The sequence below is a fragment of the Mytilus edulis genome, chromosome 4, assembly GCF_963676685.1.
Source record: "Mytilus edulis chromosome 4, xbMytEdul2.2, whole genome shotgun sequence".
NCBI classification, from domain to species: Eukaryota; Metazoa; Mollusca; class Bivalvia; order Mytilida; family Mytilidae; genus Mytilus; species Mytilus edulis.
Window position 1 is genome coordinate 35375641 of NC_092347.1, and position 10285 is coordinate 35385925.

Sequence of the window (10285 nt, forward strand, 5' to 3'; positions counted from 1 at the left end):
CCGAGCTTTAAAACCAACTCGTCATAGATATACTGAGGTTTGCAATCTGTACGCCAGACGCGCATTTTGTCTACAAAAGACTCATCGGACAGTAAAATTCGAGAAAAAAAGGACGGAAAAAGTACAAAGTTGAAGAGCATTTAGGACTCAAAATATTCATAACAGTAATTTTTAAAAGGTTTCGCAATATACAGCTATAGCAATCGATTCCGTGTGCAGATATCATTCTAAAAGCCAAAGTTTGGTAAACAGTTAATTTATAATTATGACCATATCAATAATAATGTATGTTAACACAGAAGTGCTGACTACTGCAATTGAGATACCCTCGGGGAGAAAAACTCCACATCGTGTAGACCGTATAAAGATTAGAACTTGACTTGATAATGTGAGGTTAGACCGGACATCGGTTAGAAGAACGACAGTAGATTATATACGAAGAAATAAAAAGATGGTTTGCTTTCCAATGTGACATTTACAACTCTTTACCAGAGACCAAATGACATAACAACTGTAAAGGTCACCTTACAGCCTTCAACAATGAGATAAAACTATACCTCATATAGTCTACTATGAACAAAATACGATATACACGACAATCGACCACCACTAAATTAAAGGCTCCTGATTTCGAATAGGCACATAGAGGATGTGGCGTGGTTAATATTATCGGAGAGGTATAACCGAACGGATTTAGAGTGACCTCAACGACATTAGCATTCCAAGTAAGGTACGACATTATGTAAACCAAACTGAAAGTTAGCGGGCTGTATACCATTTAAAACTTATCTATATTTTTACGTTTTTATTAGTAAATTTGTTTGTTCAATTATGTAAGTTCATTGAAACCAAAACGTTACCGAATATAGTTAGAACATATAGTTGAAAAGGCATAAAATAATCTCCCTCTAGAAAAGAAACAAAGATAAAAGTACCCATGTTTCTGTTCAAAGAAGAGAGGACAGACACAAAAGGGACATCCAAAATCATAAGTCAAAAATCAAAAATAAACTGTAAAATGAAACTGTAAAATGGTGTAATTCTAAAGATTGTCAACCATATTTACAGATGAGCCTAGAAATTAACTCGAGACATTGGTAATACGGAATATTTATTTTAAAGTGGCTAAGATTCATTTTTTGGTGAGTTCTTGGTTGATACCTATAACTTGGCTAAAAACAAAACATTTAAGTGAGGTACGTCTTGACTAATCTAACTAAAGCTAAAACAACTATGTAAAATGGTAATTTGATTTCAAATATGTCAATTTCAGCGTAACATAGTAATTTGAAATCATGCATGTCAATTTCTGCGTAAAATGGTAATGTTTTGCCAAAACATTGACACCCAAACTGACGATATCGATTCTGGCATGAATTGTCCAAATCATATCATTCTAGCAGAATTAACACATTGTTTTGGAAGTTAAAGAGCAATAATGTGGATTAATGGAGAGGTGTCTCATTGACACTCATACCACACTTATAACTATTTGTGTTTATTTTTTTAAAGAAAATTTGGGTGGTCTCTTTTTTAATAATAAACATTTGCGCTTTAATAATTTTCTACGAAACATTTACGTTTTTTTTTTCTTCAGAAAATTTGAGCAGTATATACACAACAGTTGAGTTATCAGGGTTTAACAATTTAATTCATTTTATATCCAAAACACAGTACGTTTATATTAAGATTAAAATTGCTCTTATTGCGATTCCATTGAAATGAACATAAAGGGGATACAGTTTTAAACTTCTTATAATTAGTGCAAGATTTTGATTATACCACCAATATTTATGATTTCGTTTTATCTATATTTTACTTGAATTAAAGTTTTGTGATTTAGTGGTGTGTATTGGTTATAACTTTTAGTTTAAGTTATAAAAGCGCAAACGACTTGCCCCGCCTAGTTTTTATATAATGAAATTATTCATGATTAAAAAATCTAACAAATAAATGTTATACTTTCCAACAATATACTCAGTATATTATTGTATAGGACGGTAATAAATACGTAGTGCTTATACACGAAGGCTTAAATCTTTTTATCATTTTTTCTTTTATGTATAAAAAAAATGAAGATGTGGTATGATTGCCAATGAGATAACTGATCACAAGAGACCAAAATGACACAGACGTTAACAACTATGATGATAAGTCACCGTACGGCACTCAACAATGATCAAAATCCACACAGCATTCAGCTATAAAAGGCCCCGATATGACAATGTAAAACAATTCAAACGAGAAAACTAAAGGCCTTATTTATATAGAAAAAAAATGATTTAAAAACAAATGTGTCATCAGATGAACAAAAATACATGTAAACGTGGCCGGGTACTTGTACATCCCGACAACGAAAAAAGACACTAGGAACAGATCTGAGAGTACTCGCAGTTATCTGACAGCTAGTTCAAAGCCACTAACAACTAATAAAAAAATAATGCATCTTAGACTAAACTATCAATCCGTACACATCCAACATCCAATTGATTTAGTGTAAAGACGTCATAAACAGTCAGCAAAAACATGACCTTGTGCAATGCCAAGTTACAGGTATCGACAGATTGTAGATCCATGAATGTGTATATGTATATAACATACTACTAATATTTAGTTTGCTTTTAATTTACTGATAACAATATCAATATTTATACCAATAAAAACAATATTCAATGATCTTATTACAGTGTTGAATTGGTAACCTTTTAGAATAAGTTTATTTAAAGGAGCGATAAGTGTATAAGGATCATTTCTAAATTTCCGGGCACGGTTAACAACATTTCCGTAAAAATGAGGATGTGCTATCCCGTTTGATATAAGTTTTCTACAGGTACAACCAAACTTCAAAACCAAATCTTTATATATTATATGGAAATATTTAGTAAAGGTTTTAAGTAATTTATGGTAACGATATCCCTGGTTTAATAATTTAGCAATAATACATAGATTACGTTCGTTAAAATCAAAAACACCAGAACAGACACGGGCATAGCGAACAAGCTGTGAAATATAAACGCCGTAAGATGGTGCCAAAGGAACATCACAATATAAAAATGGAAAATTAACAATAGGGATCGAAAAATCGTCCCTTTTGTCGTAAATTTTAGCATGCTTAGTGTGGAGTTTCCCGTTTAAAACCGAAATATCTAAAACCAGGAAAGGACAGTTATTACCGTATACATTTGATTTATCTAAAGTAAGTTACTTGGGGTAAATTTCAGCAGTATATTGAGAAACTTCTTGATTATTTAACGAAAAAATATCATCAAGATAACGGTAAGTGTTGTTGAATTTATCAATTAAATGCAATTTCGACGGGTCTTTACTGAGTTTAGTCATAAGCTGTGATTCGTAACAGTACTAGTACAAAAACAAGTCTGCTATTAAAGGTGGACAATCAGTGCCCATGAGGATACCTACAACCTGTCGATAAACCTTGTTGCCGAAACGTACGTTGATATTATCAAGGAGAAAATTAACAGCTTCAATCATCTCATCACACCTCCAGTAATTTAATTAATCTAGCATATCTGTTCCAGAAATACTTGCGTATAAAATATGTCGTGTTTTTTTTTCTCTCCTACAAAGAATAATTTACTAGTGGAATATGAAGTGTTTTCAAGTGAACTAATAGTGATAGAATATGACATTTTACAAAAGGAACATTAGTTAGTCTTTATGAATTCAAAAAAAGGAGAAAAGAAGGTTAGAAAAAGGAAAAAGTCAAGTACACAGAATGTGAGTGGTGAGAAACCAAACAAAAAGGCAGTGACTAATACTCAAAAGTCCTCGTCAAACGTAAACAAAACAAAGAGAAATGTAAACAAAAACATAACAAATGAAGACTCGACCAAATCTGTAAATATGGCAACTTTTAATGTTCCCGCTTACGATACCCCAGTTACTCAAAATAGACAACAATTTCAATCTTACTCAATGACGCAACCAGTCCAGAATCCAAATTTTATACAACAGTCTCCAAATTCGCCGGCCGTGGGTTTTTACACCAGTACTCCACATAATATAAACTCTGTTATGCAGCCAATGGTGAATCCTTATTCAGACACAAATTGTAAACTAGACGATCTTACTCAAAAGGTTAATATGATATTTGACAAAATGTCAACACTTGATGAACTTTCAAAAAAGATTTCTACATTTGACAGAACAGTCCAAAATTTATTCAAAACTGTAGAAAAAGTGTCCAAAAGAGTTGATGATGTTGAGCAGGGTATGAATTTCATGAATGAAAAATTTGAAGATGCAAAAAAGGATGTGTCAGATGTCAAAGGTGCATGCGCAGGAATTCGAGAAGATGCTGATGTCGCGAACGATGCTATATTTCGCTTACAAAAAGATCTTGATGAACTATATACAAGACACATTGACTTACAGACGAGATCAATGCGAGAAAATTTAATATTTACCGGAATACCGATGCATGATAAGTTTGAAGAGTCTGAGACCACTGAAAAAATTATTGAGAAATTTATGACTGAACAACTAAAATTAGGTCGAATAGCAGGATACGATCGCGCCCACCGTTTTGGTAAAGAATATGTCGAACGGTACCCCGATGGATCAGTGAAACTCATGACTAAGCCAATAGTTTGCAGATTCCGAAATTTTAAAGAAAGAGAATTCGTAAGAAAAGCAGCTAGGGAATTGAGGGACACTCACTTCGGTATCAGTGAGCAATTTCCTAAAGAAGTTAACGATAAGCGCAAAGAACTTTGGCCACACTTTCAAGAAGCCCGTAGACAACGGAAAAAGGCATTTTTCAAACGGGACCGCCTATTCATCGAAGGAGTTGAATATTGCCCACCCAAGAAAGATGAAGAGAAGAGAGATGATGATGTACCTCGACGACAGTACAACAAACAAGGTGCCCGACCAAAAAAGTTAAACGACCCCGGACGACGACAAAGGCGCAGTTCACCGCATTAGGATAACCGTGGAGGAATAGAACACGAAACTGTTATATCAGACGAATTATTTGACACTTGTGACTTTCAATCAAATTGTAATAGTTTTTCTGTAGATAAACCCTCTAGCAATTGTATTAAACTATTATCCTTAAATGTTTGTGGTATAAAAAATCGATTACTATACCCTGAATTTAAATCACTGCTGAACACCTATGATATTGTCTGTTTTACAGAAACTAAATTAGATGATTGTGATGTTATAAACTGTGACGAATTTATTTTTAGTTTTAAAAATAGACATAAAATTACAAGCCATAGGTCTGGTGGTATTGCTCTAGGCTACAGGAAGTGCTTGGATAAATGTATTAAAACTTTTGATACCGAATGCAAATTTGTGTATTGGTTTTCTGTTGACAAAAAAGTTTTTGATCTTGATGAAAATATTGTATTTGGCATTGTTTACATACCACCTGTTAATACAAATTACACATCAGAAGACGCGTTTAACGAGATTGATGTTGAATTTCAAAGATTTTCTCAAAATAGTAAATATATTGTACTACTTGGTGACTTTAATAGTCGCACTGCTAATTTGTCCGATTTTTATAATGAAAGTTCTGATGATGAGTTTATTGTTCAACATTTTACTGATCAATTTGATTATACTGATGTACATATACTAGATAATTTGAATATACCTAGAGAAAGAAACTCTCCAGATAATGTAGTTAATGGCTTTGGTAGAAAATTGTTAGACTTTTGTAAATCTAACAAAGTATTTATACTAAATGGAAGAGTAGGTCAAGATGTTAATGCAAAACCTACAAGTAGAAACAATAGTGTTATTGATTATATTATATGTACCTCACATTTTTTACAATTTGTAAGAAATTTTGAAATTGGTGAGTTTTCCAAACTTTTTTCTGATGTGCACTCACCCTTATCATTACATATAGATTGTCAATCATTGATTAAAAATAATGAAATTGAAAACCATCCTGTACAGCAAAATATGATTGGAAAATGGAAAATGGAAAAAATAAATGAATATAGAAAAAATATTGATACAAATAAAGTTGATTGTGTTATAAGCAAGCTGAATACTTATAATGATAAAGAAAATATGTCAAAAAATGATATGAATAATTTGGTACAGGAAGTTTCTGATATATTGATTGATTCTGCAAAACTTACTTTTGGTACAAATGTGTATGCTAAAACTATGTTGCGTAATTCTAAGAAACAAAACAATAAACAATGGTATGATAAAGATTGTAACAAAGCAAAGAAAGAATTAAGAAAATCACAACGACTGTATAAAAAGTATGGGTCAAATATTTTTAAAGAAAGATTACGACAGAGTGAGATTTATTATAAGAAAGTGATGGATGGAAATATTAAGAAATTAAATGAAGATATTAGTGACAACATGAAAAAATTAAAAAATAAAAATCCAAAAGAATTTTGGAAATTATTTAATAAGGGACGTCAAAGGGAAAAAAGCAATATATCTATTGGAACATTATTTGATTTTTTTAAAGATTTGAATAAGAACAAGTTTGAAGATGAATTTATTATTGAAAACGATGTGAGCTCATCTTGTGACGATGACACACTTAATTGTGTAATTACACGAGAAGAAATTTTAAAAGCTGTTAAAAAGGCGAAGAATAATAAATCGCCTGGAGCAGATCAAATCATTAATGAATACATTGCTTCATCTCTAGACAGTATGATTGATATATACACACAATTGTTTAATCTTATTTTTGATACGGGTATATTGCCGGAAGCCTGGCTTATTGGTAATGTGATACCAATATTTAAGAACAAGGGGTGTAAATTAGATCCAAAAAATTATAGACCGATAACTTTATTGTCGTGCTTGGGGAAACTATTTACATCTATTCTTAACGACAGGTTGGGAGTTTTCGTTGATGAACTGAATATATTAAATGAAAATCAAGCCGGCTTCCGACATGGGTACTCTACAACAGATCATATTTTTTCTTTATATGCACTTTTTGAACTTCTCAGTGTTAAAAAGAAAAAGCTCTTTTGCGCTTTTGTAGATTTTGAAAAGGCGTTTGATTTTGTACACCGAAATTCTTTATTATATAAACTCCTTATGAATAATGTAAAAGGAAAGTTTCTTAGAGTTGTTAAAAATATGTATGATGATGTTAAGTCACGTATTGTACATAATAATAATTTATCTGACATGTTTGCTAGTGAAATTGGTGTTAGGCAAGGGGAAAATCTTTCTCCTTTGTTATTTTCTCTATATTTGAACGATTTACAGCAATATTTAGAAAATGTTAACATAACTGGTGTACATTCTTTAACATTAGATATGGAAAATGAACTTAATATATACCTAAAACTGTTTGTATTATTATATGCTGATGATACTATTTTACTTGCTGAATCAAGTTCAGATTTACAGTTACTTTTAAATAATTTTTCACAATATTGTAATAATTGGAAATTAAGAATCAATGTTAGTAAAACCAAAGTGATGGTTTTTACAAGAGGAAGAATACCCAATAATTTGAAATTTTGTATTGAAAAAGAAGAAATAGAGATAGTTAAACATTATAAATACCTTGGTGTTATTTTTTCTAGAAATGCATCTTTTTTCGAAACTAGAAAATATTTACGAGACCAAGCAACTAAGGCTATGTATAGTGTTATCAAGAAGAGCAGATTGAATCACTTATCGATTAAATGCCAACTAGAAATGTTTGATAAAGCTGTTGTACCCATTCTTCTATACGGGGCTGAAATTTGGGGATACGAAAATTTTGATATACTTGAGCGAGTTCATTTGAAATTCTGTAAGCACATTTTAAAATTTAAAAACTCGACTCCAAATTTTATGATTTATGGAGAACTTGGGAGATACCCCATTTCTTTATATGCAAAATTACGAATGATCAATTTTTGGTGTCGCCTTCTTGATAATACAAATGAAGATAAATTATCCTGTATACTATATAAATTACTATACATTAATTATAACAATTATGGTATTGGAAATAAATGGATTTTATGTATTAAGAAAATTTTTGATGAATGTGGCATGTCAAATATATGGCATTGCCAAGATTATTTTAACAAAAAATGGATAAAGTTAAGTATTGAGCAAAAGCTTAAAGACCAATTTCAACAAGAGTGGTGTGCAGATTTACACCAATCTTCAAAAGGTTTATGTTATAGAATTTTCAAGACTGAATTTAAATTTGAAAAGTATTTGTCGACCTTGCCTTTTAATTTTTTATATACTTTGTGTAAATTTAGATGCGGAAATCATCGTTTGCCAGTGGAGACAGGAAGGTGGCAAACTATTCCGAGATCCGAAAGGTCTTGTAATCTCTGTAGCTCTAAAGATATTGGCGATGAATTTCACTACATTATGTCATGCAATTGTTTTAACATAGAAAGAGAAAAATATTTACCACACTATTGTAACAAAAATGCAAACATTATTAAATTTAAAAATGTATTCTCATCTGAAAATGTTGTAGAACTAGAAAAATTGTGTAGATTTATACGATATATATCATTGAAAGTCTGTCCTCCTGGTTAGAGGAACTGTAATATTATTATAATGTTATTATTTTCACACATGCGAAACAAAGATATGTATTATATATGAACTGTTATTATCTCTGTAGCTATGTACTAGTTTATGAGAATAAAATCATTCATTCATTCATACTATCAATATATCATAAGAAGGTATAAGACCTATATAATAAGTAGTTAAATTTTCAACCTGATATACAAATACATCATAAGAGCAACATAGGAGCTACATGTAGTCTCAATACTGACGAGTTCATGAAATTACTGTTATACTTAAAAGAATGGATGTGTGCGCTATATTAAAATTCTGTGGGTTGAGTTTAAATTGTCAATGCCGTCATCACATATTAATATGAGCTCTCAGATCGACAAGACTAAAAAGGATATTATTCGTTCCTATGCCACCAATAGAAAATAAATGTATTGTGGTTGCCTATATACGGAGTATGGAAGGGGTTTACAGAATATAGAATAACGGGGGGAAAGTGCAGAATAGAATGTCCGAAACATAATAAATTGAGAAATATAGGGGAAAATAAAGACTAAATAATACAATAATGGGGTTTAACATTCATACAAAATAGCGAAAATGGTTTAAAAATAAAATAATACAAAAATGAAGGACCCCTTCCACTTATTTGCTACAATAAATTAAACTTTGATTTGATTTGAGACCTCCATATACAATAAAGGCTTGGATGATCGAACACAAACACCATGTATAACAGCTACAACAAAGTCAAATGTAAAGACTTACAATATCGTTGAGATGTCTTCTTCAGATAACGAACTGAAAAGTCTTTTTACTGGCATTGTGTGTAGAAGATAGTATAATAATTTAAAATGAGACTTCAGATGTGAAATCACGAGTTTTATATTTTCTGTCTGTCGGTTATGTTTGAAATTTGAGTTGTGATGATAACTTTTCTCATTTTATGAAAGAAATGTGTTCAAAGTGCTATTTCTGATGCACCCAGCGTGGGTCATGTTTCTTTTAATCCAATTAAAACATATTTACTACACCCCCATTAACTTTGATGATAGTTTATCAATAAGATTAATTGTAAAAACAACACACCAATCAAGAACTAATTATGGAAATTAACTGGAACAAGAAAAGGATTGATTGATTGTGAACTGTTTAACGTCAAAATCCGATTTAATTGTAAAATGATCTTTTTGAAAATTACTCTCACGTCATGCCAAGATTGTTTACGTTTTTTTGTGGTTATCAAAAAAAAATAATTTGTCATAAAAAAATGCAGATTTGGAGAAAAATAGTTTAAGCAAAGGCATAGTATGATAGCAATAAAATTACTTTATAAATGTTTTTGGGTTTTTTATCACTTAGACTCATGACTGTCGTCATCATTTCTTTATATCATCAGAAGTTTATTACTAGTCTAGTCTAACTGTTTGTATGCAAATTAATCATTTAATGGAGAATTTATTGCTCTACACTACATTCTTTCATGATACAGCATGATTTGTATTTTTGGACAAAATTTTGCACAAATCTCAACTATTAAGCTGACTAGAACAAAACTTGGAAGTAACGCTTGTTAATTTATATAGTGATCAAAGTGAGTGGAATACATGTATAATGACTGAATTATTCGGATTATGAAGCACCTATGCAGCTTCCTAGATTCTAATTATATCAGTCTCACCACACGTATACAAAAATTTAAATCTTGCTTCATTAGTCATGCATATTTAAAAAAGATGGAACTATTTCACTAATTTTGGGAAACAATTGGTCTCTTATT